The sequence below is a fragment of the Malaclemys terrapin genome, chromosome 22 (assembly GCF_027887155.1).
Source record: "Malaclemys terrapin pileata isolate rMalTer1 chromosome 22, rMalTer1.hap1, whole genome shotgun sequence".
Classification (NCBI taxonomy): Eukaryota; Metazoa; Chordata; order Testudines; family Emydidae; genus Malaclemys; species Malaclemys terrapin.
Window position 1 is genome coordinate 8,278,962 of NC_071526.1, and position 27,440 is coordinate 8,306,401.

Genomic DNA, 27,440 nt, shown 5'->3' on the forward strand with positions numbered 1-27,440 from the left:
TTAAATAGCATCCATCCCTCTTCCCCCTCCCTCTGACTGCAATTGACAAGACCCGCACACGGCTGCGTTAGGACACAGGTCGGTTCTTGTCGGTTTCACCCCCAAGAGACTTCTCCATCTTCTGGCGCTTTAAATCCAGGGGAATCCTTTTTTTTTTTTTTAAATCCCTCGTAACAAAATACCCAGCAGCGCCTCTCTCCCCTTGTCCCGTCCCCCCAGCCGGTGAAAGAGGGTCCCCGGGACCCCCAGCAGAGCCGTCAGCCGGCAGACAGCAGCAAGACCCTCACACTGCAGCCCCGCCACGTACAAAGCAACATTTCCCCCCTTGTTGTGTGCACAGGACAATGCCCCAGGCGGGGGATCGACCGCCTGGAAGGGAGCAGTCCCTTTTCCAGGGTGTTCACACGGACACAAACACCTCCTCTGCGCCTCGCTCCGAATGTCCCTCCGGGTTCGCGAGTCCCTGGCCGGCGAGTGGGTCGCTCCCTGCGCGGTATCCCTGCCCTTCGCCGGAGCCCAGCACACAGCCAAGCGCCATAGGTGCCCAGGGCAGAACGGCCAAATCGAGCCAAAAGAAACAGGCTGGGAATTGTAACCACACACACACAGTATTTATTGCTCAAACCCGGCTCCCGAGCGAGGAGATCTTCGCCCTTTGCCTTACCCTCCTGTCTTCGGAGCGGCCCGGGTCTCGGATCCATCTCCTCCCCGCGGAGCGGTGCCAGGGGAGAGGCGTACGAGTCCGGCTTCTCTCTTGGCATTCACCGCGTGCCTTAATTGTATGAAATTAAATCAAGGTCCGCTGTGAACACGAAAAGCGGAAGCCGAGCGGCGAAGGAACCGGAGTCACCCCGGATTAGCGAGCAACGCTCCTTTGGATGGTTCGCCATCCAAAGACGGGGAACGGGGCTGCTGCTGGCTGCGGATAACTCCTGGTTCTGCCTCCACGCTTCACTTTAGGGTCTTCTGCTCCCAGGTCCCTCCGTCTCCCGTGTGATCGCGGTCGGCTGCTCGGCTGGTTCGTTTGTTTTTTTCCTCCCCTCCAGGGCTGGGGTCGAGATTCTCCTCCCGCTCCTCCCCGGACCCTGAGATCCCTCTTCTCCGCAGCCGCTGCGGGTCGGCTTTTATTTTTGGAGGGGACACAAACAAGGATCATGCAACAAAAAAAACGCAGGGCAGGCACCGGAGAGTCTTTGGGGGGGGGGGGGGGGGAGAAACCAGGGCTTAGCGGGTCCCCCTCCGAGCACTACAATGGGAAAGTCTTGTCCTGCCCAGCGCCCACCTCCACCCCACCCGCGCCCGGGTCACGGAGTTCCTGCTTTGCTCGGCCCTAGCCCAGAACTGGCTTCACACCGGCCCCTTCCAAGCGTCTCCTCCACGCACCTGGGGCGGCAGCCGCCGCATCCCCGCGTCTCGGCGCAGCGGCGAGGTGATCTCTGAAGGGTCCAGCCAGCCCCCCTCCGCTCCCGGCCGGCTCCCTTTCCAGGGGCAATCGGACTGAAACCAGAAATCCGGCTCGGCTCGCTCGGGAGCAGCCTGGCTAATCCCGATCCACCCCAAAGCGCAGCCCCGCATTGGGCGAGCGATGCCTTGTGCTATACGATTTACTCCCTGCCTCTCTCCTCCCATCCCGCCCCCTCCTCTCTCCCCCCCCCCCGACGGTTCGGAGAGCAGGATTAGTGACAGAGCCTCAGCTGTTTCAGATTACAGGGGCTCGGGGGACCCGGCAGGCCGGGCAGGGGGAGAACAAGGTGGGGGAAGGGGGAGGGGTTTTGGGTGGCGGGGTTGTAATATTTCATTGAGGGGAGAAGGGGGGCAACAGAGTGGTTTATTTAGCGGGGTGAGAGCCATGGAAAGGGCAGATGATCTGGGGCACAGGCGAGAGGCAGACAATAGGGTTATATGGCAGATGACCCCCCCCCCAGCTAGAGGGGGGAGGGGGGAAAACCCTGCCTCTGTTTCCTCTTCCTAGAGCCCCTCGCTCCAGACGGCCTGCAGCGGGCAGCTGCTCGGAGGAGGGACGAGTTCATGGGGGCTGGTTGGTTTGAACCCTGAAGGCTCACAAGGCAAATAACGCCCCTGGGCTGGTTTGCTGGTTCCCTTTGGAGCAGGCCCGTCCATTAGCCGCTGCCGCTATTTTTGAACGAAATGAGGCCGATGATGATCACCCTCATCAAATCCCCCCGCAAGCTTGTCCTTGCATCCCCGAGCGTCCCTGGCCACCCATCACATCCAGCGGGGAAGCCAGCGCCACCCACAGAGCCATGGAAACCGGCGAAGAGGAAGGGGGAGTGGGGGAAAGCCGCAGTGGGGGGAGGCTTGGCTGCATAACGGCTTAAACTCCGCGCGTGTTGCGCCCGCGGTTCGATCCGCAGCATTGGGGGCCCTTTCTGGCAGCCTCGCTGGTTGCAAAATTGTTGGTGAATCCAACACACATGCCCCGGAGCCAAGACACAAATACAACCGGGGACCATTTCAGACCGCACAGCTGTCCCTGCGCCCCCTTTTAAACCGTGGGTGGTAACGGGGGTCAAACCCCCCGCGCCCCGGAGCAAGGAGGTGACGCCTCAAACTGCGCGCGGCTCCTCGCTGACATGTAACTTTTCAAAGGGACGGAGAAGGCGGTAGGCGATGTGTCGCCGGGGCTTATTTTTGGCAAAGGAATTTTGCTAAACAACGAATCCCGGGGAAAGCGATTAGCCTGCTAGACAAACCCCACACCGAGATCGGAGGGAAAACGGGACATTGGGGGGGAAAGATGGTGCCGCCTTTGGGAGAAAAAAAAATAGTTCCCACCCTATTTGTCAATTGAATTAAAACCCTAAAATGTCCTTAGGACCTACGGGGAACCTCTCGGATCGCTTTCTGTTTTGTCTCCGTCTCTCTAGCACTTGAAGGCTTGTGGTTGGTTTGTTTGGCCTTAGGTGGAAACGATCCTCATTTTTAATGCGATTTTTAAATGAAGACAAAACAAAAACAAAACAAAAAAACACCCCAACGTTTCGATTTTCGGAACAAAGCAAAACAACCCAACGCAGATTTCTGGAGTTTTCAAGTTGCTAGCTGACGGCTGTCTTCGTTCTAGATGTGATCCCGGAGGCTGAAATTGACAACATTTTCTCCACCTATCTTGTCTATTTCACGAAGGCTATTTCTCATTGTGCTTCCTATCCTTCACCCTCCTCGCCACCCATCGGTGTCCCCCCGGCACCCTGTTATGCACCTGGGAGATGAGAACAAGCCTTGAGATCTGGTAACTTGCTAGAAATACGGCCAGGCATCCAGGCAACTGATGGGAGCCTCGCCATGTCAATTTCTTTTTTTTACAGGGGTGTGTGTGAGGGTGAGGGGGAAAAAATCTGTATATTTCACAGCGGCAAGGGAAGCAAATCATATCACTCATTTAATCTCCTTCCTGTTGACTAACACTTGCATGGATGATTTAAAACAAACAAACCACCCGAAAAGTGTATTCCCGTTTACTAAAAATCCTCAACGATTCTATCCTCAAAAACTGGACAACATATAAACAAACTCACGTGGACACCAAACCAAACCCTCTGCCTTGTGTGACCCCACTCAGGGATGTATAGCTGCACACCCAGAGCGTACTGTGGCTTTAGCCTATATGCATAAATATTAATGGGGGCCTGCTGTGTCACCCTATAGAAGGATTTAACCCTTCCCCGAAAGACTCTGCTATGAATTCACCCGGGTTTCCCTTCATGCCCTCAATTCTTCTGTCTTGCTGCCGCTTTTGCGGCTTCTGGTTTGCTGTGTATCGGCGACATTTTCCTGGGCTTTTAACGAGGCGCACAACGCATCGTAAAGGACCACGGAAATGCAAAGGACAACAAGCCAGACCAATAACTAACAACAGTCACAAATAGCAACAATAGTTAATTCCCCTAATTAGGACTGCGACAGTGGTCGAATCTCTAAGCCGCCGGTGTCTGCCCAAAAGGTGGTGTCGATCAGTCGCTGGCCCCGGGAACTTTCGAGGGATCGTTTTTAGAACGGAGATTTAGTTAGTTCTGTATTTTCTGGGTGGCTTCATTACGTTTGTCGCCCTGTTTTTATATATATATAAAAAAAACCCAACCACCGATGATGACTTTATTTGAATCAGACCCTGTAAAGGTTTAATTATTATGATTACAAAGAGATGTAAAAGTTCAGAATCTTCCCCTACTTGCCAAGGTTAGGTGGGATTAATAATATATAGAAAATCTACGGATTTCCTGAAAGGCAACCCGCGTTGTCTCTGATTTGATTTCGTAGTGGTTGCGTTTGTTGCAGATTTCTAGTTCTGAGCAGGGAATCCAGCTCCATCGAAAGCGAGAAGCGCTTAAGGGGAAAGAAATTCTCCTCTTAAAATTCGTTTCTGGGTCGGGATCAGCCTTTGGAAATAATGTTATTTTGTTCATTACTCATTTGAATAGAGAAAATCGCCTGCACGGCCCAGAGAAATATTCACATTCGTAGGGGGATAATTTAGTCAGGGGGAAAATGACGTTTATTTCATGTCTCCTGCTCCCCATTTTCAGAGGTTACATCTCTTTAGCGTTCCAGCAAAGGAGACTCGTGGCTCCATTGCGCGGTTCCATATTTTGTTTTGCTCAGCAAATCCCGTTCTAGAATCGGTCGCAGGTTGTTTAGTGGGTGGGTGGGGGGGCTTCTTTTTTTTTTTTAAAGTCCTCAGCAAATATAATTCGATCTCCCACGGAAATCAGAAACCCGGAAGCACCAAAAAGACAGGTTCTTTCACGGGAAAGTCTTTATTTTTTTTTAAATAACCTGCTCCCCTACAACTGCACAAAATCCGATTCCCGTTTCTAAACTCCCATGATCCGAATTCCCATAGCTGCTTCTTGCAGCCGGATTCATAATGATGCCCCCAATTTTCAGCTGATGCCCCGCCTCTGAACCCATTTTGGTTTTTTCCCCTACATTTTGAAGATTAGCTCATGAAAGACGTTAATTTCATGTCTAAGGGAAGCCCCAAAAGTCCCGTGAGCACTAAACGGACAAAGACAAGCAAAGAAACCCAAGGCAGGTCCAGGCTGGAGCTAAAAACAGCCGCCCTCAATGACCCTCAGGTGGAGATCCGCTCAGCCTAGGATTTAAACTGTCCCAGGCGGTGGGCGCGTGTGGAATTTGCCTCCCCGCCTTTAAATCGATTGTAGTTGGGTTTGGTCAAGCTCCCTGCACCTTGATCGGGTTTACTTTAACAAACCAAACCAAACTCCCCTCTCCATGATGAGTGTAAGCCCAGCGGCAGAGTTCACCAGATACCAGAGCAACCTCCTGATCAGGACAAACAAAATGAAACAAACCCCAAACTAGATCCAGGAGGCAGGTTGCAAGCCCTGCGCTTTGTCCTCACAAGGACCTGTTTGGGAGTCAGCGGCACACCAGAGAGAGATTGACAGTAGAGGGTGAGTTTATGGGCAAGATTTGCTGTTAGGGTATTGGACTTGTGTACAAATCAAATGGATCTGAGCTCATCAGAATCAGGAGGGTACATGTGGTGGGGAGCATGGGGCCTGACCCAAAGCCCACTGAAGTAAATAGAAAGACGCTGGTTGACTCCATTTGGGTGCGGATCAGGCCCTGGGTTAGATAGAAAATAGAGATGAAGCCACTGACAATGTAAAGCCCCATGTCACTGCAATATTTATTCACTCAGATCTAACCATCCAGTGCCTTTGTCTATTCTGCGGGCAGGGTAATGGTGGCCCCAGTTCCTCTTGGGTATTAGAAACAGCTTCTGTTGCAGGGATGGGCTGCAGGCCCCTCTGCAGAGCTCCTGGGTGTGGGGTTAGAGGGTAAATCTCTGGCAAATGAAGAAGTGGCCTTGTGTTTCTTCCTCGAAAGGCAAAACAATCAAGCCAACCACAGCCGCTCTTCAGGTTGGTTTAATGCAGCTTGAACGTGGTGGGAAATAGGGAAGGTGCGGGGAACATGCTGGTTTCTGAGCCGTAGCCTTGTCGTTGTAAAGGGTAAGGGGGTTGCTGCACCTGTTGGTTTAAGGGTTTTGTTTTCAGAGCTAACAGGGGGATATCAGGAGAGCGTGAGGCTGGTGCTCAGAATTCCTGGGTGATGTCAGTGGCTGTTTGAATTTGGGCAAGCCCCATCACTGCTCTGTGCTTTAGGTGGGGGTAATGACAAGGCCTTTGGCAAATGGAAACTGCTATATTATTATCGGATGCAAATAACTGAATGTGGTTTGCTATCCAACCCAAAACTTGCCCAGGGTGTCCAGAGGCTACAGGCATGAGCATCTCCTAGAGTCTTGTCCTAGTAATTGCATAGTACTCTGCTATTTAAAATGGATTGTTTCAGTGTTGCTAATGCCAAGGCTTCAAAAGTCATGAATTAGCCCCACTCCTCCTCCAAAATCATGAGATTTACAAAAATATTTTTTAGTTTATTTTTATTTGCGTTTGAGCCTTCAGGATTCATGGGGTTTTGTTTGTTTGTTTCCCCCCACACTCATGAGGGCTAGCAATTTTTTTTAAAATGGAAGCTGAGATTCTCATATAATCACCTGATTCCAGGAGCTGGGGCTTTAAGCAAACCACCCAATATCATGAAAGTGGGGATGAAATGGTGAGAATTGGCCACACAATAGTTAGGACCAATATTTTGGTTCTGAGCAGGATTTTGAGCAGCACTTGGCTTCAGCAGAAGCAGAGTTGCTTAGGGCTTTAGAAAATGCCACTTTTTGTTAAAAAGAAATGATTCTATTATTAGTAATATGTTCATAATTTGCTTTAAATGGGAACAATAGCTTGTTTGCATACCTATGCCCTGAATTCTCAGTGCAGGACCAGAGCTTAAATAATTCCCCTGCAGTCTTTGCAAACCCCTGAACGCCGCAGCTCCGCCGGAGAACCAAGAAGTGAAATTGACCCAACATCAACTATTATCAGCTATTTTCATTGTCTTAGCTAGGTGGAATTAAAAATAACTAAGATAAAAGCAGGCGAAATAAAAGGGAAAAAGAATTTTGAAAATCTAATTTCCCTTCTGCACTAGCAATCTAGGGATGGTCTTGGTAACATATGAATTTTAAACTATATATATTTTAAATATAGTATTTCTTTCCTGACTCTGTCCCTGTAACCCAATAGTAGATTTCTAACCTATAAAAAAAACTGCACCCTGGTTTGGGTAGTAACACTAAACAGATCTCTGATTTGTTTAATCAATACAATTCGTTCACTTTCATATGGCTAAATAATTACAGGTATTTTTAAAAGGAGATATATGCTTACACTTAGCTAGTACTAGCAGGCTGCTGTCTGGATGAACAAGACTTGTGCTTGTAACGAGTGCTATGTGCATCCTCTGAAGCCCGCTAGCCCTAAATTCTATGTAAATCACCCTGATTTCTGCAGTGCGCTACGGCAAATCTTTTGAACTCTGCTGTGTTGTTAACTGAGTGCAAAGCCCATTGCAGGGCACGTGGTTTTAATGAAATAAATCTTTAACACGCTGCATATGATCAACCACATTAATGCTTTAAATCACTTTCCTGAATGACCATAACTAACCCTGCAACATTTGCTTCAGCAAAGGAATCCCTCCCCAGCCTGTACAGATCGTATGGTAGCATTGGGGGCATAGCTGGTTAGGTGCATAGGTGTGTTTGCTGACTCCCCGGATAGCAGGAGACAGTGGTGGCCTTTTGCTGAGCTAAGGTAGGGGAGAGAAATGGGTGCAGGAGAAGGTGACATGTGACTGTACCTGATGGGACAATGTATTATTAGCCTGGCTGCAAAAGCGTGCTAGATGCTTGACACGCACTAAAGACATGGGATGACATCTGAAGTCAATGGGACCAGCATTTCACCTACAGTCCCTGCCTCAGAGCTTACAGTATAAATAAGCCTTATTTCTTCTCACCACAGCCCTAATCTAGTGGTGAGGCATGACATGGGGACTCTGACTGACCCTGGGCCTACTGTAATACACATAATAACTATAACCCCTTGCAAACAGAGACGGAAACACAAATCACAAGAGGCAGCTACAGAGGAGCTCCTTAAAAAGCAGGAGACGAGGAGAGAGTTTTCTTATCAGCTAGATGACCGAACAAGTTGAAAACAACACGTTCTTCCCAGCCTGGAGCTTTGTGACTGCACCGCTCTCCTGTGGGAAGGCATGCAGGGCCAGACCCTCAGCTACTGTAAACAGGTATCAGCTGCCTTGACGTCAATAGGGTGATTGAAGCCCATTTACTCCAGCCGAGGATCTGGTCCATGATGTTCTTTTGCAAATGGCTTAAACAAAGAAGCAACACAATCCACCCAAATTACAGACTCTGCAAACTGGAATGCTCCCGGAAGAGAAACGCTAGGGAGTAGCCAATGAACATCTGTTATGCTAGAAACTAGAGGCCCCAACTGAGATCAGAGACTTGCTGTGCTAGGGGCTGCACGGACTCGTAGTGAGACTGAGACCGTTTCTGCACTAAAGAGCTGAGGACAGAAGGAGACAAGGCAGCTACAGGATGGGAGAGAAAAGAGCAGCACCGAGAGGGGAGTGAGTAGAGGATTCCAGCTTGGTAACATTTTATACCCCGTTTACACTGGGGTAGTTGACCAGATGAGGCACCAGGCAGGGGCAAATGAGGCCTGGAGCCAGATCCTCTGTTGTCATCCTTTATCCCAGTGCAAACTGGGCCTGCTCCGGTTCTGAATCGGTGGCATTCCACGCCCACTGGTGAAAGGGACCGGCCCAGGGTGCAAGGCAATGGGGAATCGGGGCCCCGCGTCTTAATTGGGTTGGTGTGAATCCCTTTGAACGTGTACCCCTGGGCGAGTGGGGGGAGGCAGTCAGGCGGCTTGCTGGGAAGGGGAGAGACAGCGTGTGAGATGACAGCTGTAACTGTCACGCCCGCCCGGGGGAAAAGGATTTCTGTGGCAGCCGGCGCAGGGGGGCGTCTGTGGCAGCTGGGATCAGCCAGACGTTCCGTGGCCGCTTCTGTGTCTGCGGCCGAGCACGGCCTGGCACTGTAGTGCCGTGCTCGGGGGGGTGGGGGGGGTGCTGCCCTTCAGAGGAGACCTTAAAGCCAAGGGCCCTTCCCCTTGCTCCTGCCACAAGACCCTTATATGAGCTCACAAAGCCTCAAGGCTATTGCCTGGCATGGGAGCCAACCGCGTCATTGTCCTAGCCAAGGCTCAACGTCCCCTCGCTCAGCACAAGCCATTCTAATGACCCAAGCTGCAGGGGCAGCGATCGCTGGGCCCCTATTGGCCGCTGCCCTGGCTTTCCCAGGAACTCCCTCCCAGCATCTAGCCCCTCCTGGCCTTCATAGGAGGGAGGTCAGGATCACTCAAGCGCTTCCAGAGCCCAGGATCTTCCTCGGTCAATGGGGCGGGGAGTCCGAGCCCGATGCATTGAGAGCGGTTTGCTGCCAGTGTCAGGGAGCCTCATTAAAATGGAAGGGGCTATAAATAAGAGATTAGTCATATTCGTTAGAGTGCATCATTTAAAGGGACAGCACCGGTTCTGACTCCACCTTCCTGGCACCTTCGAATCCGCAGGCCTGATCCTTGCCAGTGTCAATCAGGAATAACCCCTTTCCAGATTGGAACCGGGGCCCTGAGTCTCTCCCCCCTGTTCATTTTCTCTCTCTTGCTCCCCCCCCCGCACCCCCATCAATGATTATCATTGTGTCATTCTGCCCTGAAGCGAGATATTTCTAATCCCAGGAGGGGGCGGGGAGGGGGCTGGGAGAGGGAAGGGCTGCGGCTGTTTGTGTTGTGCAGATATTGTCTAATGGGTATTTTTAGCTGGAAGTGATGGGAGCCTGCAGGAGGTCGGCGAAGGCTACAGAATCCCCCCCACACCTCCGTGGCTGTGCCTAGCCGAGCCCTTCCAGTCAATTAGCATGTCCGCGGGCCCAGGCTCTGCAGTGCAGCACACAAGTCTATCGACGGGGAATCGCAGCGCCCTGACCTTGATTGATTGGGATCCAAATCCGCTTGACAGCAATTAATTTTTTGAATTAACTGTCACCTCCTCCTGGTTCCCTCTCCTCCCCATGCCCGCCAGCCTCTCCCCCACCCAGGCCTGGCCCAGGCAGATGAGAATCTAATCAATATGTGTAATTCATTTCTTTTGGATGAGCCTTCTGAGAGCGGGCTGCATCAATCATGCTGTCACCAGCGCAGGACCCTGCCCTCCTCAAGCCTTAGGTCTGCTGCATGCAAGCTGAGGAGCTGGACCGGGGTGAATCCAGGTGTGTTTTTAGCGCTGGACTCGGAACCAGAAACCAGCCAGCTGCGAAGAGCCCCATGACATAACAGCGGGGATGGAGGATTCGATAGGCCGGAGGTAGGAGTGGGGGGTCTGTGTGAAATTCTATGGCCTGTCACTGTTAAACAGCAGATCCGACAAGATGATCCGAGTCCCATCTGTCCATAAAGCCTACGAATCTCTATATTCTACTGCACTGCAGCCTCTTGGGTTTGATACAGAGGGAAACTTCCTGGCCTATGTTATACAGGAGGTCAGACTAGAGTCAGTGGTCACAATGGTCCCTTCTGGCCCTAAAATCCATGGATCTAGGTTGAGCTCCGCTTCAGGCACCGTTAGGCTCTGGAGCTGACAAATTAGCTCTGCAGGCCTGCCGTGACCCAGAAAGCCTGCAAGCGGGCGCAGTCCGGCCAGCGGATTTCTCCACACGAGTCAATAGAGGGCATCCAGGCTTCTGCAGGGATGAGGCCGAGTGGATGGTTGACCTCCTCTTTGTAGCTCGGGTAAATACATTTGGCGTTCCCCGCTGGGTGTTTTACTCCTAGAAGCTGAATCCTGGCTACTTCCACTTAAATATATTTAAAGGGAAGGCAGTGCGTTTAAGTCACGGTTAGAGCAAGAGAGGCGGGGAGTCAGGACGCCTGGGTTCTCTTTCCAGGCCTGGAAGGGAAAGGGAATGAGCAATGTTTAGCAGGGGGCAGGGAGTCTGGATTTTTATTCCCAGATTTGGGGGGGAGGGGTATGGTCCTGGGACTGGGAATCAGGTCTCTTCGTTTTATCCCTGTTTGTGGGTAGGAAGAATATTGAGTGGCTGGAGAACTACTCTTGAAGCCTTCCTTTAGCTCTGCCACTGACTTATTGGATGACCTTGCGCAAGTCACTTCCCCTCTCTGTCTGTCTGAGTTTCCCCAGCTGTAAAAGGGGCACGAGTCAGCGTTATTATCTCTACCAGGCCAGTTGGGAGGCTTAATGGGTGTTTTTTAAGCTCTTTGCAGTCCTCGGAGAAAAGGGTGCCAGAGACAAGCGAAGTGCTGGGATTAAAACGATCATTTAACGATCATTTAAATGAAATTGATCCTAATACCAGCAAGGAGAAAATGAAACACGAGAGGACCAAACATGGATATTAGCATCCTCCGCTAATGCTGCTCCACGCTGCGAGGGCCACTCATCGCTGGTTATCTCTAATCATTCGACGCAACCCATATCTCGCTTGGACCCTGATGTGCAAAGAAATCTGTCAGGGGGTTGGCTCTGCTATGGAGCTCTGCGTGCTTGGGAACATCATTCCGCTGGGCTCTGACACAGCCCACCAGCCAGCACATCTGCAGCAAACCTGGCCTAGTTTGGGAGAGCCGGGACGGTGAGATGGGGAGGGAACAGGAGTCACTTCATGCCACGCCCACTGAGTTCAGTCGAGTGACTGAGAGGCAGAGCTGGCGGGGTGATTTGAGAGCTGCTCCAAAACCCACTGACGTCAATGGGTCAGGGCCCTTAGCAAACCCTGGAAGGGTAGTTTGCTGAGCCACCATTGAGATAACAGCAGTGACCATCAGTGCCACGGTCTTGGATAGGATTTTTCTGCCTTCCTTAGTGTTCCTCCCTGATGCTGTGGGATGAGTATGGGGCGAGGAGGGCACTCCCTTTTTTATTTTCATAGTTTTGGGGGTCATCCCGTGACCCACAGGGAGGCTGGAGACCCAGCTACCAACGGGATATGCTTAGTCATGCCTAATGAATAGAAATGAAAGTGTGTGATTGGGCAGCCTGCTGTCACGTGGCCCATTTGCACCTGACACCCCTGATCGGTCTGATTTTGGTAGGGTCTGTGTATGAGGGGGGAGGGATAGCTCAGTGGTTTGCACATTGGCCTGCTAAACCCAGGCTGGCGAATTCAATCCTTGAGGGGGCCATTTAGGGATTTGGGGTAAAAATCTGTGTGGGGATTGGTCCTGCTTTGAGCAGGGGGTTGGACTAGATGACCTCCTGAGGTCCCTTCCAACCCTGAGATTCTAGGAGACTTACATGGCCCTATTAGCTAGGTCCATTTCCCTGGAGTGGAATACAGAGTCCATGCTGGACCGGGCCAGGGTGCTCTGCACCCGGCAGGATTGAGCACATCAATTACTTCCCTTGAAGACATGTGAATCCACACAGATGGTTTCATATAGCCCTGCATGCGGGGGGGCCAGATTCTGATCTCTGTTATGCCATTGTAAATTCTGACCGGCTCCAGCTCCACTGACTTCAAGGGGGTTGCTATGGCTTGACGTCTGCGTAACGGAGAGTAGATTTGTAGACGCATACGCCCCATGGGCTTGATGCTGCAGCCATTAAACCAGCTAGCAATCCCGTTGACTCCGGTGCGTCTGCATTGTCAGTATTGGAAGACTGGGTCTCTAGCCAGAGCCAGGAATGAGATGGGAGAATTTCACAGAGAAATTATTCCCTCCTGTGAATCTCAGTCTTTTTATAGCAAGCGGGGGTGTCACCATGCATGCACAGAAATCTCCAAACCAGCAGATTCCCCTTGTGAACTTGCCATCAACGTATTCACATTCTAGTTGCAATAAAACCTCAGGAGATTTTTTTTTTTTTTCATCAGTCATACGCGAAACCCCTCCAAAATATTTGGCCTGGCTGCGTTCCAAGCAATCACATGATGCTTTCATTAATATCGCTAAGCCAGACTGGTTTCCATTCTATTCTGGTTTATCAGGTGTTACTGATGCTCTCTATTTTATCCCATCAGATCTACATTACGTGGGGCCCAGATCTCATGATGATAAGCGCTTTCGGAATACCTAGATAATTATTTTGATTTTAGTTCCGATGAAGGGACCTTCAGTGTAAACCATTTTGAGCATCAACACATGCCTAGCAAAAATGGGCCCTGTTTTGATTAGCAGCTTAAAGCTAATGCGACCTAGATGTTCCGAAGAAGTGGGCTGTAGCCCACGAAAGCTTATGCTGAAATAAATTTGTTAGTCTCTAAGGTGCCACAAGTACTCCTGTTCTTTTTGCGGATACAGACTAACACGGCTGCTACTTTGAAACCAATAATAACATGGGTGCTATTAAATTATTCTTAAAGACCCTTGTTCTGCAAACCTCGGCCTGTCTGAGCAGTGCTAACCTGCATCAAGCTACTCAGCTGAGGCCTGATTCAAAATCTATTTAAAGACAACTGAAAGGCTCCCATTGACTTTGGTGGGTTTTGGACCAGGCCCTTCCCTTAACGGTTTCCGGAACTGGGGCCTTTGATTGTTTGCTCTTTGAGGCCGGGACTGTGAGCTCATGTGTTTGAGAAACGCTTAGCACATTTTGGGGATGGTAATTTAAATATAATCATGTCTATATGCATATGATATTAATGACAATACCCCCCAGCAATTTGACTTTTATAACTACCTAAGATAGGGGCCAATCCTGCAAACGTTGATCTACAGAAGCAGGGCCGGCTCTGGCTTTTTGGCCGCCCCAAGCAAAAAAAAAAAAAACTTGCGGAGCGGCTGGAGCACGGGTGCAGGGGGACCGGCTTGGGGGGTGGGGAGGGGGAGGGAGCGGGCGGGAGAAAGAGAGAAGGGGGCGGCCAGGGCTACAGCAGGGGCGCTGCCACGCGGCCCCTCCCGCTGCGCCGCCTCCTGCCGCCTGCCGCGAGGGCTCCGCTCCGGTCGGCGGGGAGGGAAGGAAGAGGACTGCCCTGCAGGGCGCTCTGGTTCTCCGCGCCACCGCCCCCTACAGGGCGGCCGGAGCGGAACAAAAAAAACAAACAAAAAAAGCGGCCGTGCCGCCCTAGGATTGGGCAGAACGCTGCCTCCAACAATCTGCCGCCCCAAGCACCAGCTTGCTTGGCTGGTGCCTGGAGCCGGCCCTGTACAGAAGTGTCCGCAGGGCTGCGCTCACAGATGGGTAGTTTTGTTAAATGGCTGCATGTATTTGCTTCGGTCTGTTGCTCTGTACTGACTTTTACTGGAGAGAGCAGTCCGCTGGATTGTGTGGTGGTTGTGAAATTCAGTTATGCTGGGGATGGCTTGGGATGGGCATCTTTTGTGAATAATAATAATAATTAATAGTACACCCCTGTTTTGCCATCAAAGGCTTGGAGGGTGCTGCAGAGACCAATCAAATGCCAGAATAATTGAAACATAAATTCCTAATATAGAAAACCCAAATAAGGGCAATTCTGGTGCCTCCCCACTACCACAATATCGATATTTAATTTGTTATTTAGTAATAATATAGCGAGGAAGGTCGTCTCCCCCCCCCCTTTTTTTTTTTTGAGCGACTGCTAAATCTACAGTCCCCTTTCATTTATTTGGTGCTAATAGCCCATCTCTGGAGCTCACTTCTCTCCCAAACCCTGACATGGTGGTGGTCTTTGAAAACCAATGTTTTCCCCAGAGATCTGACCAAGGCAATAAACCCGAGTCAGTACAAACAAGTCTCCGTGGAAGAGAATGTTGTTTTGCTTCATTTTTCATAAGGGATGTTGAGTTTGGAGGTGTAAGAAAGGAGCTTGCTCTAGGCAGACTGGAGATCTCCGCTATGCATGAATAAAAGGGGTTCTTCTATCTAATAGCCCTGGGAAGGCGACAGAGGGATCTCTTCTGTTGGGAGCGTCTCTGCTTTCTGGGGGATGTCCTTTTGCACTGGTGAGCTCCGTCGATGCTTCAGCTCGACAGGAGAAAACGAGGTGAGATTTCAGAGCAGGCGAACGGAAAGAGGCGAGCCGTGGCCTTTCTAAGCAAAGGCTCTGTGTGGGCCCAGTCTCCGTCACGGCTGCCTGGCTCGTTTCCCATCAATCTGCCTTCCCCGGGAGTTCGCGGCGTTGCGGTGGGGCTACGGGTTATCGAGGATGGCACACAACGAGCGTGAAGCTGAGCGGGTTTGGCAGGAGGGACGGCATTCGTCCAGTGCATCGTGCAAGGGACGGCATTCGATGGAAGCTGCCCTTCTGCGGGAAGGTGCTTCAATCCCTAATAACGAACCCATCTGCACTGCACCATTTCCAAGAGCTCAACCGTCAGGGCTACGGGCCTGATCCTGCCAGGTGCTGAGCATCTTCCACTCCTGCGGGAATTGTAGGATCCAGGCCCTAATGTTTTTTGATGGAAAGGAAACCCCCCGCCCTTGCCTTTCACCCCTGGGGACCCAGAGTCCAAATCCCAGCTAATGGCCGCACATCAGTAGTGAAGACTGGCCAACTTCATGACTGGTGCAACTCTGGTGACTTCAAGGGAGGCTCCAGTGGTTTCATCCTAACCCGTAGCAAACGTTTCCCCGTTACGTGACACCACTGCACAAGAGGGGCCAGAATCTGATCTTAGTTGCATTGGTGTGAAGCTGGAGTAACTCCTCCGAAGTCAGAAATGACACTGGTGTAACTGAGCTCGGAATCTGGCCCTTTGCCTCCACTCAAGAGGCGGGATGTGGGACTGGAACAAGAGGGCAATGGTATGGTAGGGCTGAGGGGCCTGGGCTAAGCTGTGTGGGGAGCCCAGAACTGGAGGAGCAGGGGGGTGACTGAGGTGCATTGCTAGAGCTGTGGGGGGTGCAGGACTGGTCTGTTGGCAGAGCTATGTAGGGGTCCACAGCAGGATTATCAGTGGAGGCTGAAGGTCAGGAATGAGGGGCATTGGCAGAGCTGGAATAGCAAGGGGGCCGCAGGTCATCAGTGAGGAGCATTGGCAGGGTAAGAGGGGGCTGCAGGTCAGGAGAGAGGGTCCGTATGCTGCAGGTCAAGTTTGAGGAGCTTTGGCAGAGAAAGTCGCCCAGCAGCGGCCAGGCCACTCTCTCCTTTCGTGAGCACTAAACACATCCACAATATTTCTTTTTAACGCAGTGCCAGGCTGGCTCTGTTTGTCCCCCAGCTGCACTCAACACTCTGAACTGCAATTATGAAAACCTTAGTGGGCCTGGCCTTAAAAATAATAAACCTGTCAATGGAAGGACTTGATTACAGTTTCAGTGACGTGCATTCACTCGGTGGCCCTCCAGTTCAGTGACTGATCTCAAAAGCTGGGGGAAAGGGGCCGGATTAACATTTTATCCCCATGTTTCAGTCTATTTTTTTATTCTTCTTTTTAAAGAGAAGGGAAGGTAAAAGGGGCTGGTTTAGGGATCTGAGCAGTGTGGAACCTATTTGCTTTGGGGGATGAAACATGTTTTTTTTTCTTAAGTGGAGAAAATGTCCCTTTTGGCTTAATAAATGCTATCTCCGGTAACACCACTTAGGAGCCTTCTACTTGGAAGACGTAGCGATTCTGCTCCTCTGAAGCAGGATGTTCTAAAGGATGTGGGGGTGCTGGCCTGGGACTCAGGAGGCCTGGATTCTATTCCTGGCTTTGCTACCGGCCTGCAGGGTGACCTTGGGTGAGTCGCTGCCCCACTCCCTGCCTCAGTTTCCCCTCCCATCTTTGGCCTGTTTTGTGTATTTAGAGTGTCAGTTTTGGGGCCAGGGATGCATCCAGCAGAGAGCCAGCCCACTGACCAGTGCATCACAGAACCCTCTTCAGCCCCAGCATTTCTGTCTCTCTTCTTCAAGGACTGAGTTTTATTTCTCCAAAATAAGACAGTTCAAGGTAGGGCCAGGCTCTAGACCGTGCCTTTCCCCTGATGCTGGGGTCTCCTGCAGGAGCCTACCCATGCGCTGCTGGTCTCACCCTCCAGGCCCTCTGCCTGGGAACCTGGGGCATCCTCACTGCTCCCTTCTCCTTCCTAACCCGCTCCTTGTAGGATCGCACTCCTGGGCCATCTAGCCACGACACATGGTAAACTGGGTTCTTTCTCCAGCACCTCTACTCACATTCCTCCCTGAAGGGAGCTGCTTGTTGGCTTTAATCACCCCATCTGGGAGGCAGCTGATTAGACCTGGCTCCCTTAAAGGGACACGCCACACCCCGTGACCGATTCTCCCTCTAGGAAAGTACAGCACCTAGCACCGTGGGGGTCCTGATCTCAACTGGGGCCTCTGGATGCTGCAAGTGATGCAGATTCTTCGTCGGCGTCATCCTCCTACCTTGGCTGACTGTACATGGCTGTGACACCAGGGACGTGGGCAGCGCTAGTCCTGATTTACACCGGTGCAAGTGAGAGAAGAGGCAGGCCCGGGAGCTGTAAATTACCTTTTCTGACTCGACGAGAAAACTGACGCTAAAGGGATGTGCGTGTGTGGGAAGGAACCGGTGCTGAGCTGGTATAAACAAGCATGCCCGGAGGAGACCGTAAGACAGCTTGAGTGGAGGATTTCAAAGTTATTGTGACTAATCTCATGACGGCTCAATTGTTGTTGTTGTTGTCTGTGGGCCCAATCCTCTCTCTGACGCCATAGGAAGAGGTGCCGGGGTTCAAGCAGGTTTTTTTACTTTCATAACTGACTTGATCAGCTTGGCGGGGCCGGGGGCTACAGCCTGGTGGGGCCGGGGGCTACGGCCTCAGCACAAATTAAGCCCTGTCGGTCCCTGTGTTCCAAAGAACCATAGAAATTAGTGATGGAAGAAGACTTGTTGGGTCACCCCGTCCCTTCCCCGGGGTCTAGATTGTTCCTTACAGTCTGTTCTCCAGGGCTTTGCTAATGAGCCAGATACCCTAGAGTAAGAGGAGAAAAGGCCTTGGTCCAAAGCTCACTGAAGCCAATGGGAGTCCATCCCTGGCCTTTGGGCTGGGGCCTGACTCATGGAGTTACTCCAGTGGGATGGAAGAATCAGGCCCCTTTTATTTGACAGTGCCCCACATCTTCCCTTCAAGAAACTCTTCTGTGATGAGGAGGTGAAGGCTTGGGTAAGAGGTCACCGTATCAATGGTCAGGATCGTTCAATGGATCGGGATCATTCAAAATGCTAAAACCCCAAAGCACAAGGCCCCGGGACCAGGCTGTCATTACATTTGCATGGCTCTAATGTAGATCAAAGGCTGAGGACCCCGTGATTAATGTAACTTCAATGGGCAGGTAAAGGGGACCTAAGACTTTTCTGCTGAGCCAGACTTCTGCTGTCTGTGTGGTGGGTACAGCTTGTTCTCTCCACCCGGCTGTGAGAGAGGTGGGCATGGCCCTCTGGTTGTGGGGGAACAGGGCAGAGACAGGGAGGGCCTGCAAGAAACAGCCGGTTAGATCTCATACGGCGTGGGTAGACTAGATCTGGGGCAGAGTGGGGACTCGGGGAACAAATCCGAAAGGCCTCTCTCGGGCGCTCCAGCAAAACCCAGGAATCAATGGGAATCTTGCTTGGCTCTGCGACGGAGGCCCTCAAAGCCCCTTACAAAGGCAGATGACTCTTGTTCTCCCTAATGCAGAGCTGGGGGAACTGAGGCACGAGGACTGGCTTCTCGAGGCCACCCAGGGAATCGGTGGCAAAGCCAGAAACAGAAGCCAGGGCCCTCAACTCCTGCTCCCTCTCCAGAGCTCAGCGGAACAGGCCAGCTGAGACATTTATGGCGACGTGAATGAATCTGGGGCGGGGAGTGCTGTCCCCAGGGCTGCAGTGTCCAGGCAGCCCCAGTTATTTGTCTGCATGAGGGAGGATGGGTTTTGCGGAGACAATGATCAGGAAAGGGAGACCTTCCGCACAGGGCAAATAAATAAAGAATGTGCCCGTTTATTTTTATTTTTTTAAAGGACTCTGTCTCTTTAAGCCCACCCCTGCTGCTCCCGGATTTAGGTCAGGTTCACAGAGATGATGATGAGAGCAAATCCCACACTAAACCCCGTTCAATTAAAACCCCCGCCCAGGGGAGATCATTGTTTGCTGCCCCATCCCCTTGCATAGACCCCATCCCTGTCGCCCCTTTCCCCCGTCGCCCCACATCTGGGTCCAAACAGATGCTTCCCTGGGTACAAAGGAAGGGGGGAAAGCAACTGAAGGGCTCTTGATGTGACGACGACAATGGAAGAGCGGCTTTCCGTTCCTAGAAACCCTTGTCATACATCAGCCTTCGGGATAAGGTCTATCTAATCTTCTCTGTCCACCCAGCTCCCGTCCATCTCTGCTGGAGAGCTGTTGATTTCAGTGGCGTTTACACCGGGAGATGAACTTGGCCCAGTCCCCCCCTAACATTTTGGGCTAAAGATGCTTGGGCGACTTTTATTCTGAAACAGCTTTTTGGACTCCGGGGTGGAATGGAGCTTCCTGATTGGCTACTGGTGATGTCATAGCCCTGCCCATGCTCTCCAGGATGGGATGGTTTTTATTTTTTGTGTGCGCCCTTCATGTCCACATCTGTCTAATTCTCTCCTCAGGACGGTCCCTGGCATCGAAGCACTGGGCGATCTCTCCCCCTCTTGGGGGGCTGTCATGACCACGGTGCCTTCGGCCGCCTTCTTTCCTCCTGCAATGACCGTCTGCGCGCGCCCCAGTCCTTGCCCAGTAGGGGGCGCTGTTAGTTGCCCCCTCCTACTCTGCCGAGGCGCTCGCTGGGCATGCTTCCCCTGCCCGTGTCGCGGTGAAGATCCTCTGCTGGTGTCAATCAGTGGAGCTATGCCCATTGCACCAGCGAAGTCTCTGGCCCAACGGTTTTGCCCAGGTGGCACAGCCAGTGCCCAGACTGGCCGTCAGGTGTGGAGAGGCGTGATGCTCTCCTTTTCCCTTCCTAGTACAAAACCTGGGGGCACGGGGTGCCAGCCCACACCAGCTGATACCCACACAGTCATATAGGGCAGTAAGGCTGGTTTTCTATTCAGCTCCTAGCTAAGCGTGTAGCTCCTCTCTTCCACCTCCATCAGGGGATCTTGCAAGAATTAATAGTCTCACTATCCCTACCCCCAGCAAATACCCTTACCTTTATTTTACAGAGAGGGAAACTGATGGAGTGAGGCCATGGGCCCTCCCAAGGTCCTACCATGACAACTGGCATAATCCTTCCTTATGGACAAGCGAAATCCCCAGGGTGAGCTAAACGTGACCCTGCCTTTCTATGCATGCAAGCTCTGCTGCTCCCAGGGCCAGCCTGCCTATCTGATCTGTCTGTACTTCTAACGCCTGTCCCCGTGAGCTCAATGGGACTGCTGGTTCCCTCAGCAGAGCGCTCGGGAGGAAGGGCAGTTTGGTGGTCGAGGGACCAGACTAAGGCTTATGTGATCTGGGTTATTATTTATTTGTAGGGACCAGGACCCCACTGTGTCAGGAGCTGTCCAAACACAGAACAAAAAGGCAGTCCCACAGCCTAAGGGTTCAAATCCTGGTTCTCCCACTGCCTCCCGGCATGATCTCAGCAGGCCACTCCATCTCTCTCTGCCTCGGTTCCCAGTCCATCAAAGGAGATAATGAGAACTGCTTTCTGTCCCCCTGGGGCTGTCCTGTCTCTTTGCGGGAGGGGCTGTCTCTCTTGCTCTGTGTTGGTGCAATGGGGCTTGGGTGGGGTCTCTAGGCCCTACTGGAATATAATAATAATAAAGGGTCAGGCCCAAAGCAGGGGACACAGGCACAGAGCAGCTGGTCTCTGCTGGGGTTTCCCAACCAGGGACGGCTGAGCCAATTTGAATCAAGAAAGGAGAATCCCCTGATACCCAACCCCCTCCATTGCCCCAAACTCAGTCCCCCCCGGACAGCGCCTTCCCCTGGGCCTGAGAAGGTTTCCTATTAGTTTCCATTTCTGCAGCTGGTTGTGGCTGGGGGCAAGCTGGGCCACGCAGTTCTAGCAAGGCTGGGGGTTGAGCAGGAGGTACCTGCTAAGGAAAGAGCCAATCTCCTGGGTTGGGAAAAACCTCCTGGGACTCAGGCCTGCGTGGTGCCCTCTGTTCCTATGGACTCCACTGGGAGCTGGGCTTGGCATTTGCCTGGCACTCGATTTTAACCCTCAAACCAGGGTTGCCAGGTGACCAGTGACCCTGGCCTAGCCCTTCTGAATTGGAATCAGGCTTTTCCCTCTGCGTCAGTTCAGGCTTTCACTCCACCCCTGCTCCGAGGGCGTGAGGGAGGGCTGAAGGAGAAGGGTAGTCCCAGAGGCAGGGTGCATTATGGGGGTGGAGGGAAGCCCTGCTTGCTTGGCTCTTGCTGGTTTGGTGAGCCAGACCCCTTGGCTAAGGGCTTGTCTACGTGGGAGAATTTTTTCCAGTTGCACCAGTATAGTTCTCCCATATCACTCTCCATGTGGACATGCTCATTCCACTATGAGTGGCTTTTTCTTCAGTTTAGTTTAAACCACTTCCAAAGCAACATACACTAAACCAGAGCATGGCCCTTTTGTTCCAGAAGGCGTGTGTCCACATGGGGAGTCATGCCGGTATAACTATTGCAGTTTAAATTCACACCCTACTTTCCTGTGTAGACAAACCCTTAGGGGTATGTGGCTTAGTGTTTGTTTGCATGGGCGTCTCTGCTCTCCGGATCATTAGCTAAACGGTAATAATGGCTCTGCAAAGACTAATCTGGCTCTCTCCAAGCCAGTATGCTCCCCCCCCCCCGCCAGCCTCATCTCTCTCAGCCATGCTGTCTTTAATTACACCTCACAGAAGGAGTAGGCATGCACATCCCCCATGGCACGTTAATGTGCGGCAGTGGAATGGAAGCTGTGTCACAGGGAATGTTACGTGGACGGATTCACCTACCAAGCAGCGAGGCTGCCCCTCCTTCTGTCCTCTTCCCCTGATCCTCTCCCTCAGACTAACCTCCTCCTGTGTTTCTGCCAGCACCGAATTCCCTTTCCCTTGCCACCCCACCATCCCCAGTTACCCTATTTCCATCTCCCTGGCTTTAGCATTTTAAACATTGGAATTTCTGCAGCAAACAATTGGCCAAGTTAATTGCATTTCACAGGGAAGTCAAAGCTGGGGCAGGAAATGGTGGAAAATCAGGCTGCAAGATTTTTCTGGGAAAAATAATTATTCCCCGCATCAGCAAAACTCTAGAAACAAATGGATCTTCCTAAATTTGCCAATCGTCTTTTCATCTTTGGCCATCTCATTTGCCAGCCCTGTTTTCAGTGGGTTTTCAGTTAGTTGTGTGGTGGTGTTGGGTTGTTGTTTTTTTTAAATGTTCCCTGAGGACAGTGAATGTGACATGTGCTGACTATCATGTGCTGACTGTGTGCAAATCAAACCCCGCTTGGGTTGGAGAAGCCTGTAGGTGAATTTCAAGGTCAGAGCTAAGAATAGACTAAAATAAATGAAAATCCTCTTTGCTGTGAGCAGAGGAAGGAATAAGACTGGGGGCTGGCAGAGGGGGCTTTTCATCCCTGGATCTCGAAGCTGGGGAGATGGCATTATCACTGTTGCATGGGGGGGAAATGGAGGCACAAAGAGTGGGGGAAAGACTTACCAAAGGTCATGCAGAGCCAGGAACAGAACCTAGCTATCCTGAGTCCCAGTTCGTGACCCGAGCTACTGGACCATGAAAGGCGCTTGGGAAAGGGGAGGCGGAGATGCTGGATCTGGGTTCGCTGTTGCTTGCACCACATATGATGTGAGTTTGGTGATCTCAGCCTAGTTCTTAGCGGGAGTTAGTCCTGGTCCCTGAAACACCCCTGTAGAATTGGGGACAAGCTGGGGTGCATGGCCATCTCTGTTCTAGAGGGACCCAGGGTGGGAATAGCAGGATTGCTCCAGGTCAGAACTGAGGGGCTTTGGTAAGTGGAGGTGAAGTCAGGAGTGTGGATAGAGAGAGGGGTGTGGGGGGCAGGGCTTTCACAAGGCCTCTGCCTATCTTGCCTGCCTCTCCCCAGTGCTCGTAGCCGTGGGCCTGGGTGGGAGAGGTGGTGGTGGAGGAGGAGGGAGAGGGGCTGGAGAAAGAGTCCCAGGGTTCTGACTGCATAAAAATAAATTGCTCTTTAAAGCTAATCTCGGTGGTACCTGCCAGGCCAGGAGCTCTCCATGGTGCTGGCCTGGCTGGGCCCTTCCTGAAGCAGATGCAGTCACTTAGGGAGCCAGCAGTGGTGATGAACGCTGGGCTCTGCACATCAGGGTCCATAACCTCCATCTTTCTCTGCTGGAGAGGGGCGAGGCTATGGGGCAGTGGGGAGACCAGGGGAAATGAGGGGGTGGGGCAGAGCCATAGGGTGCAGGAAAGACCACAGGGCCGGTTAATGGGCTGGCAGCAAAGGGGGAAGCAGGAGGTTCCTGGCCGATTCTATTGGCATTTTGTTTTGTCTCCTTCAGTCTAACGGGCCCATTTCGCCCCAGGGGGGTCCCCGCCCTCCCCCGCCTCCCGTGGAGGTCTCTGCCTGCTCTCTGCAGTGAGGGAAGCTTCCCTTCTAGGCCCTGCTGCTCCCAGGGCTGGATGAAAGACTTTTGGGGTACTCTGCACTATGGAAATGGAGGCCCCCACCTTCCCCGGTCCCAGGGGGGTTGGGAGGCCCAAGGGAGGGGTCGGGTCCTGTCCCCTGGACTGTGACATGGCGGGTTGGATCCTGCCCCGGGCGGGGGGGGGGGGAGAGAGAGAGTACTTGTGCAGCGGTGGCTGCAGTACCATGGGGCTGCTCCGGCTCCCCTCTATGGTCCATTGGCTCTTTCCACAGCATGCCAAGCAATGCCCCACCCTGCCCCCTTCCTGTCCCTGGCATGGCTTGATGGCTGGCCCCGCCCTGGGCTGTGGGGTGGGGTGTTAATTGGGGCTGGCTGAGGGAAGTTTTGGGTGGGTGGGTTGCTTTTGTATTTTTTTTCCCAATGGCCTCCCTGAGCTGGGGGCCCTGTGCCAGTGCACTGAGTGCACGTTGGTGAGTTTGGGCCTGGACACCCCCCTCCCCCCCGCCTTCTGGGGGTTGGGGTTATACAGTATCCTGGGGCTGCTGGTAAACGTGCCCCAGGCCACACTGAGTGCGCATGGCTGAGTCACTCGGAGCATCACGGAGGTGCCAGAGAGCTGGGTTCATTTTTTTTCTGGGTTGCTTTGTAATTCTGCAGCTGCTTCTGTATGTCCTGGCCCACGGCCAGGAAGTGCCCAAACACCAAGGCAAAGGCCCATCTGGGGGTACCTCTGTGTGATCTGCCTCGAGGCAGAAAGAACCTGATACCTTGCTAGACAAAATGATCTCACAAGATCTACAGCCCAAGTCCTAGACCCAAGAGAATCAGGAGTCTGGAAATGAACCTGAACAAGATTCGTGAGAAGAATGGGCTGGTGGCTAAGGCACTAAACTGGGACCCAGGAGACTCTAGTTCAGTTTCCAGCTCTCCCACAAACGCCGTGTAACACATTGGGTGAGTTGCTCTGTACCTCAATTTCCCCATATGTAAAATGGGGATGATAATCATCCTTCCTTTTTCTGTTTAGACTGTAAGTTTTTGGGGGACTGTCTCTCTGTGTGTGACATACAGCACCTAGCCTAATGGGCCCCGATCTCAGCTGTGGTCTCTAGGTGCTACTGGATTATTATTAATAATAATCATACCTAACCTAGACGCTCATTCCTCGGTCACAGAGTATCCTTCTGTTATAGATTTTTGGTGCATTCTTTGCCCAGCTTTTTCTCTGCATTCACAGATCTGTTCCTTTAAGTTGACCTGCCGCTGCCTGAACAAAATATATCTAATGAGATGGCAGAGGAGAGGAATTGATTCTCATCTGCAAAGCCAGATCTTCACGACTCGTTCCCTGCCTCGGCCCCTTTCATGCATGTCTGAAGCAGGATAAAATCCCGCTGACACAAATTCACAACCGGTTTTGCCTTAGAGGTAGCTTACGAGGCAGGGGCATTTTCTTAAGGGGGACCTTGGGTCTTTGTCTCTCCTTCAAATTGCTGAAGAAGAAATCCTGAGAAATGTAGTATTTCCCCTGAGTCCCCAGCCCCTCCATGCCAGTCCCAATGTCGCTGAAAGAATAGAATATAGTGATGCTGGATGTACAGGTATTGGTACATAGAACAATAGCATTTATAGTAATACCAGTGTATAGGCAGGATGGGATGTCTAGGATGCATCCAGAGAATTAGAGGTGTTGGATGAATATGGAAAGATGGATGGGTATTGTTCAGCTGAACAATAGGATGAGCAAGACATTGTGGGGGGATGGTCTTACAATAGGTTTCTTCCTTCTCTTACGTGCAAGATCCTATATCGATAGAAGGCTGGGGTTAGAGCATGCCGGTAGATAAGGCTGCAGCGAATGGATAAGCCTCTGGAAGGGATGTCTAGTGGCAAGGCAGAGCGAACAATGGAGGGGTAGGAGAAGGTGGACGGAATGTATAAGGTTGCAAAGAGGTTGTGTAGGCATCAGACTAGGGCAGGGCAGAAGGAACAAGGGGACATAAAGAGAATGTATAGAAACAGGCTGGCCAGGCAAAATAGGCGGTGACTAGCAGGGATATGGAGAAGGCGCCAATAAATTACTGAACACAAGGAGGTATAACATCCAACGACAATAAGACGCGCATATGGAGAGAACTGTTTCCCTTTGGCTACCAAAACAATTCCGGACAGATCCGTCTGTACATGCGGCTATAGGTGCGTCTATAGGTATGCCGCTGCCCGCATGAAGAGCTCCATAACCACCAGCTCCCCATTTGCCACTTGAAGCCAGATCAGAGCCCCCCCTGCATCAGCCCCTTCCCAGAAAATCCCACCAGGTCCCCCCCTGTTCCCACCCCGCTTTCCAAATTTTCCATCTAGTCATTGAAACAATAGGGCATTGCAGGACAGTGTATAGCCATTTCCCCCCACCCCCCCAACAACCCCACCCACTCCCCCTCCCCAACGCCCACTGCATCATAATTACCTTAATGTTTGAACTGCAGAGCTCTCCAAGCTGCTGCTTTCTGGCAGAGAGAGAGAGGGGGAGAGCGAGGGAGAGCAGGAGGGAGGGAGGAGGAGGCTGGCTTGTAGACAAATGAAGCCCCAGTGAGAGCGCGAGCTTAGCGGTGAGCTGATGGGTGACATACGGGGGTGTCAGTGTTGCCTTTCGAACCAGAATGAGGCCACTACCGTTGTTAGGTTGTTGGGTCCCCCCTCCCCGCACCACCACTACCACTACACACCTGCCTGATGTGTGTGTAAATTTAACCTGTTCGTGACAGGCAGCTGCAGGCAGCATCTTTCATCTCACACCAAGCAAGACCAAGGCTGCAGTATTTGGGGCTCGAAGGGGGGAGAAAAAGCAAAGAGGCCGGTGAAAGCTCTGTTGGCTCACACACTGCACGAGTTTCCCCAGGTCTCAGCTCAAATTCCATGGGATTGTATATTCTCCCTGCGTTTGGGGTACATCCCTGTTTAGCAGGGGACGACGTTTTTAATGAGCTTGCTCCTGCAAGAAATGGTGATGTTATTATATTATATTTTATATTATCATCACCTACATGCCACAGCCGAGATCTGTGCCCTATTGTGCTAGGCGCTGTACGAACACAGCGTGAGACAGTCCTGGCCCTGAAGAACTTGCAGCCAAAGGGCGGGAGGGGAAATAGCTGCAGAGAGGTGCAGTGACTCACCCAAGGCCACACCAGCCATCATGGGCACAGCTGGGACTAGACCATGTGTCTCCTGATGCTCAGGGCTGTGTTCTGGATCATGTCAACCCTCAAAAGTTTGGGGGTTTGGGAGCGAGATCTCTGTCCGATCCAATAGGGAACAATACCGCGCCAGCAGGGAAGGGCACTGGATCATCTAGGACCTGACCTATAGGCCACTGAAGTGGCTCGACATCTTTCCATTGATTCCAGTGGTTCTTGGCTTGGGCAGCTGTGAGATTTTGTTTGTTTGTTTGTCTAGATCCAGTGGGCTGGTATAAATCAGAGACCCAGCAGGTCCTCCTAACTCCATCCCACCAGGCAGGCCCCTGTGCTTGGAAATTACCCACGAGCCCCTACTCCTTGTGACAATGCTGGACGCTATAAGATGGGTGTCCCAGAATGCACTGCAGTGGCCTCTGAGAACTGGATGTGCCCAGATGGCTCTATCCATTGTCTCCAGCTAAACCCACACCAAGGACCCGCCGCGCTGTCACTGTCCCTGCAATAGTGTCCTTGCTTCGGCACTGAGCCGGAGCCCACTGAAATCAGCCAGTCTTTCCATGGACCTTAATGGGATCAGCCCCTTAGCGCAGCTGCAGTCTCAGAGGCTCGACCCTGATCTAGGCCCCCACGGCTCTGAGCAGAGGAGGGAGCCTGTTCTGTAGCCACTTCCATGGCTCCCCCTGGCCAGAGACTTGCAGAGGGGCTCTTATCACAAGGTTCAGTGGTTTGCTGCCCTGGAGTTGGGAGGCCCGTGTGAATTGTTGAGAACGCTCCTGCAGCTGGAGACGTGACCA

General features: G+C 52.1%; 1 long non-coding RNA gene across 2 annotated transcripts; it reads right to left on the minus strand.

Moving 5' to 3' along the window:
• Nucleotides 1-813: 813 nt before the first annotated feature.
• Nucleotides 814-25,983, minus strand: LOC128827895 (uncharacterized). Of its 2 annotated transcripts, none has more exons than XR_008443113.1 (2): nt 25,914-25,983; nt 814-1,121 (listed from the first exon to the last, which is right to left on the minus strand). It is a non-coding gene; the product is annotated as an uncharacterized LOC128827895 (long non-coding RNA). The 2 variants fall into 2 exon arrangements; XR_008443114.1 differs by lacking the exon at nt 25,914-25,983 and adding an exon at nt 1,384-1,505.
• Nucleotides 25,984-27,440: the final 1,457 nt, after the last annotated feature.